Source organism: Primulina huaijiensis, chromosome 6 (genome assembly GCF_012295235.1).
Source record: "Primulina huaijiensis isolate GDHJ02 chromosome 6, ASM1229523v2, whole genome shotgun sequence".
Lineage (NCBI taxonomy): Eukaryota > Viridiplantae > Streptophyta > Magnoliopsida > Lamiales > Gesneriaceae > Primulina > Primulina huaijiensis.
In genome coordinates this window covers 3,852,405-3,858,226 of record NC_133311.1, presented here as the reverse complement: position 1 = coordinate 3,858,226, position 5,822 = coordinate 3,852,405, and the positions used below count along the sequence as shown (strand labels likewise).

The 5,822-nt window shown below is 27.4% G+C and overlaps 1 non-coding gene across 1 annotated transcript; it reads right to left on the bottom strand.

Annotated features, from left to right (window-relative positions):
• Positions 1–1,264: 1,264 nt before the first annotated feature.
• LOC140980022 (small nucleolar RNA R71) lies at positions 1,265–1,375 on the bottom strand. The gene has a single exon (XR_012175853.1). It is a non-coding gene; the product is annotated as a small nucleolar RNA R71 (small nucleolar RNA).
• Positions 1,376–5,822: the final 4,447 nt, after the last annotated feature.

Below are 5,822 nucleotides of genomic sequence, written 5' to 3'. Positions count from 1 at the left end.
GTTATCTTGATTTGTTGTTTAATTTTTATACAATAAATATTTCATCAATTATTATTGTTATATCATTAATTATATCATATATTTCATTTAGACGATAGCGTGGCTCTGTCGGTTGTTCTAAATGAAATATTATGATATCTAACAATCTAACATTTACTTTATTGCAACTAACTTTTACTTTCCGCATCTAACATTTACTTTATCGCAACTAACTTTTNCGCAACTAACTTATTAAATCATATATTTCATTTAGGCAATAGCGTGGCTCTGCCGGTTGTTCTAAATGAAATATAATGATTTAATTTAACATTTATTTTATGCAATTATATATTTATATAGTTATATTATATATAATCATATGTACCATATATAAAATATCGGTGAATTTGGTATTTTCTATAGTAGGAGCTATATTATATTATGTGTGTGTTTAAATATTTAATTTTCTTGGAACCATTATTTATGGTGGTTTTCTTTGTTTTACTTTTAGTTAAACAATATTGCATAAACCAAGAATAAATCCTCGAGCCTTGACAAAATTTATAATTTGTAAACTTCGTTCTTGCATTTGGTAATCTATAAATTAATAAATTTAAATTTAAATAACCTCTCTGTGGATCGATCTCGTACTTACGAAATATATTACTTGCAGACAACCTACACTTGGGTGAATTATAATTTAAGTAGTAGCAAGTTTTTGGCGCCGTTGCCGGGGAGGTATAAATTAAGTGTATATTTGTTAATTATGTTTTATTTATAAGTATTGTGTTGTTTTTTTGTATGAGTATTTAGAGTCGAAAAAAATGTGGTAGACTTATTCGAGTATCTGAAAATAATTTAAACATGGATGATAATTCAAATAATCAAGATAATGATAACAATAATAATAATAATAATCAAGAACATGATCAATTAAGAACACTTAGGCACCATATGAACCTTATTAGAACTAGTGCCCCATCTTGTTTAGTTTTCCTCCCGATGCATCTAATTTCAACTTTAAACCTCAAATTATTCAACTTTTACCAAATTTTCATGGCTTAGATTCTGAAAATCCATATTTACATCTAAGAGAATTTGAGTAGGTTTGTAACACTTATAATTATCAAAATTGTAGCATGTATATAGTTCGATTAAAGCTTTTCCCTTTTTCTTTGAAAGATAAAGCTAAAACATGGCTACAAAATTTGAGATCAAGTTCAATAAGATCATGGGAAGAAATGCAACAACAATTTCTCAAAAAGTTTTTTCCTTCCCATAGAACAAACTCTTTTAAAAGACAAATTACTACTTTTTCTCAAAAACAAGGAGAAACATTTTATCAATGTTGGGATAGATATAAAGAATTACTTAATACATGCCCACATCATGGTTTTGAAACATGGAGAATAGTTTCTCACTTTTATGAAAGTTTAATATCTAAAGATAGGCAAATGATAGAATTCATGTGTAATGGAACTTTTGAAGATAAAAACCCAAATGAAGCTATGAAGTATTTGGATTCATTAGCAGAAAATGCTCAAAATTGGGATAATATAGGCACAATAGAACCACCAACAACTAAAATCAATAATTCAACAAATGGGGGTGATATCTATAATCTTAAAGATGATATAGATATTCAAGCTAAACTTGTATATTTAGCAAGAAAAATTGAGTCATTAGAAATGAAAAAGAGTTGTCAATTAAAAAGTATTCAAGAATTTGTTTGTCATATATGTGATACACATGATCATACTACAAAAGATTGTCCAACATCACCTTCATTTAAAGAATGTCTCCATGAACAAGCAAATTATGTTAACAATTATAAAAAACCAATATTAGATCCTTTTTCAACATCATATAATCCTGGATGGAAAAATCATCCTAATTTTAGTTGAAGGAATGATAATAATGCACAACCCTCACAACAATATTTTCAAAATACCAAAATCATCAAGGTTATATTCCTTATGTTACACCTCCAAGAAAAAACTTTGAAGATGTAATTCATGCATTTATCCAAAAGCAAAAATCTATCAATATTCAAAACAGTCAATCTATTACTGATTTGAAATTGCAAAATTTGAATCTGCACTTAATATTCATGAAAAAAGAAAATTTCCATCTCAACCTCAACCTAATCCTAAAAATCAAAATCAAGAATTAAAAAATGAAAAAATTGAGCAAATAAAATCTGTTATTACCCTTAGAAGTGGTAAAATAGTTAATGATCCATATAGTAATGAAAACAAGGATCATTTAAAATCAAAGTGTAAGGATAATAATCCTGATACTTTTGAGAATGATGATACCTTAAATTCTAAAAATAATATGTTGAATGATAAATCATCTGAAATAGTAAATGAATCAAATAAACCTCCACCATTTCCTCATGCATTAACAAATCATAAAAAACAAAAAAATGATTCTGATATCTATGAAGTTTTTAAACAAGTAAAGATAAATTTCCATTATTAGATGCTATTAAACAAGTACCTTCATATGCAAAATTTTTAAAAGACTTATGTACTGTAAAGAGAAAATTGCATGTGAAGAAGAAAGCATTCTTGGCTGAACAAGAAAGTTATATTCTTCAAAATAATTCTAGTTTAAAATATAAAGATCCTGGTTGTCCAACAATTTCATGTATTATTGGAGAAAATAAAATTAAAAAAGCTTTGTTAGATTTGGGAGCAAGTGTGAATTTACTTCCTTATTCAGTTTATGAAAAACTTAATTTAGGAGAATTAAAACCCACTTCTGTTACTCTCTTACTGGCGGATAGGTCAATCAAAATACCTAGAGGTATTGTAGAAGATGTGTTGGTTCAAGTTGATAAATTCATATATCCTGTAGATTTTATTGTTTTGGATACACAACCAATAGAGGTACATAATGAAATTCCCGTAATATTGGGACGACCATTTCTAGCAACTTCAAATGCTTTAATTAATTGTCGAAATGGAATAATGAAATTGTCTTTTGGAAATATGACTCTAGAACTTAATGTGCTCAATTTATGTAAACAACCAAGTATTAATGAAAATGAATATGATAATGAAATTGAAACAATTGTGGAAGAAAATATACAAGAAGAAAACTTAAATCAACAATCTAAAATTTTTTCAATAGAAAATTTTGAGCCTGAAAATAATTTTAAAGAAAATGATAATACAAAACTTGAATTAAAAGTTTTACCATTCGAATTGAAATATGTATTTCTTGGTAAAAATAAAATATTTTCTGTTGTAATTTCTTCTACTCTTCTACCAAATCAAGAAGAAGATTTAATTAAATTACTTAAAAAATATAAAAATGCAATTGGATGGACTTTGAAAGATATAAAAGGTATAAATCCTTTAATTTGCACACATAAAATTCATTTGGAAGAAAATGCTAAAACATATCAACAACCACAAATAAGGTTAAATCCACATATGAAAGAAGTTGTTAAGAATGAAGTATTAAAACTATTAGACGCTGGAATTATCTATCCAATCTCAGATAGTAAATGGGTAAGTCCAACACAAGTAGTACCTAAAAAGTCAGGCATCACTGTTATAAAAAATGAAAAGAGAGATTTATTACAAACTAGGATTCCATCTAGTTGGCGTATGTGTATTGATTATAGACAATTAAATGATGCAACTAGAAAAGATCATTTCACACTACCATTTTTAGATCAAATTCTAGAAAAAGTTGCATGAAATTCTTATTATTGTTTTCTTGATGGGTATTCGGGGTATTATCAAATACCTATATCATTAGAAGATCAAGAAAAAACTACTTTCACTTGTCCTTTCGGAACTTTTGCATTTAAAAGAATGCCATTTGGTTTATGTAATGCTCCGGCTACTTTTCAAAGATGCATGTTAAGTATTTTCAGTGATATGATTGAAGAATTTGTAGAAGTTTTTATGGATGATATAACTGTTTTTGGAAACTCATTTGAAAATTGTCTTAAAAACCTAGAAGAAGTATTAAAACGATGTGAAGAAAAAAATCTTGTTTTAAATTGGGAAAAATGTCATTATATGGTTAAATCTGGGATTGTGTTAGGTCATGTGATATCTGAAAAAGGAATTGAAGTTGATAAAGCCAAAGTTGATGTTATTGCTAATTTAACATCACCAAAAACGGTCAAAGAAGTTCGATCATTCTTGGGTCATGCAGGTTTTTATAGAAGGTTTATAAAAAATTTCAGCATAATATCTAAACCAATTTCGAATCTTTTAACAAAAGATACACAATTTGAATGGACTCAGAAATGTGAAAATGCTTTTAAAAAAATAATTAATCTTTTAATTACATCACCTATTTTACAACCTCCAGATTGGTCTTTACCATTTGAATTAATGTGTGATGCAAGTGATTATGCTATAGGAGCTGTGTTAGGACAGAGAAAAGAAGGAAAACCGTATGCAATCTATTATGCTAGTAGAACCTTAAATAGTGCCCAAATAAATTATTCAACTACTGAAAAAGAATTACTTTCAGTAGTATTTGCATTAGATAAGTTTCGATCTTATTTAATTGGTTCTACTACTATTGTGTACACTGATCATTCTGCCGTAAAATATTTATCAAATAAACAAGATGCTAAGCCAAGATTAATACGGTGGATTTTATTGTTACAAGAATTTGATATTATAATTAAAGATAAAAAAGGAAAAGAAAATGTCGTAGCCGATCATTTATCTAGAATAATGACTGAATCATCTCATAATGAAATACCAATAAATGAAAATTTTCCAGATGATCAGTTGTTTTATGCTACTATTATGCCCTGGTTTGCTAACATTGTAAATTTTATTGTGACAAATAAAATGCCTTCTCATTGGAATTCACAGGATAAGAATAAATTCTTGATAGAAGTTAAAAAATTTTATTGGGATGATCCTTACTTGTTTAAGTATTGTCCTGACCAAATTTTTCGACGATGCATACCCGACAATGAAGTAAGTAATGTTATTAAATTTTGTCATTCTGAAGCATGTGGAGGTCATTTTTCATCCAATAAAACAGCTGCAAAAATCTTACAATGTGGATTTTATTGGCCCTCTTTATTCAAAGATACGCATTTATTTTGCAAATCTTGTGAAAACTGTCAGAAGATGGGATCAATTTCAAAACGAAACATGATGCCTTTAAATCCAATCATAATTATTGAAATATTCGATAGTTGGGGGATAGATTTTATGGGTCCATTTCCATTATCTTTTGGATATACGTACATTTTAGTCGCTGTTGATTATGTTTCAAAATGGATTGAAGCAATTGCATGTAGAACTAATGATCATAAAGTTGTTATAAAATTTTTAAAAGAAAATATTTTTAGTCGATTTGGAATACCTAGAGCAATAATTAGTGATGGGGGAAGTCATTTTATAAATAAATCATTTTCTTCTTTGTTAAGAAAATATAGCATTACACATAAAGTTTCTACCCCATATCATCCTCAAAGTAATGGTCAAGTTGAACTTGCAAATAGAGAAATAAAACAAATTTTAGAAAAAACAGTTAATCCAAATCGAAAAGATTGGTCTTTAAGATTAACTGATGCATTATGGGCATATAGAACTGCATTTAAGACATCATTAAGGATGTCATCATATAGGTTAGTTTTTTGTAAGCATTATCATTTATCGGTTGAACTTGAACATAAAGCTTATTGGGCAATTAAAACATTTAATATTAATTTAGATGATGCATCTAAATTAAGAAAATTGCAATTAAATGAACTAGAAGAATTAAGAAATGATGCATATGAAAATTCAAAGATTTATAAAGATAAAACTAAAGCCTTTCATGATAAAATTATTATGAGAAAGTCTTTT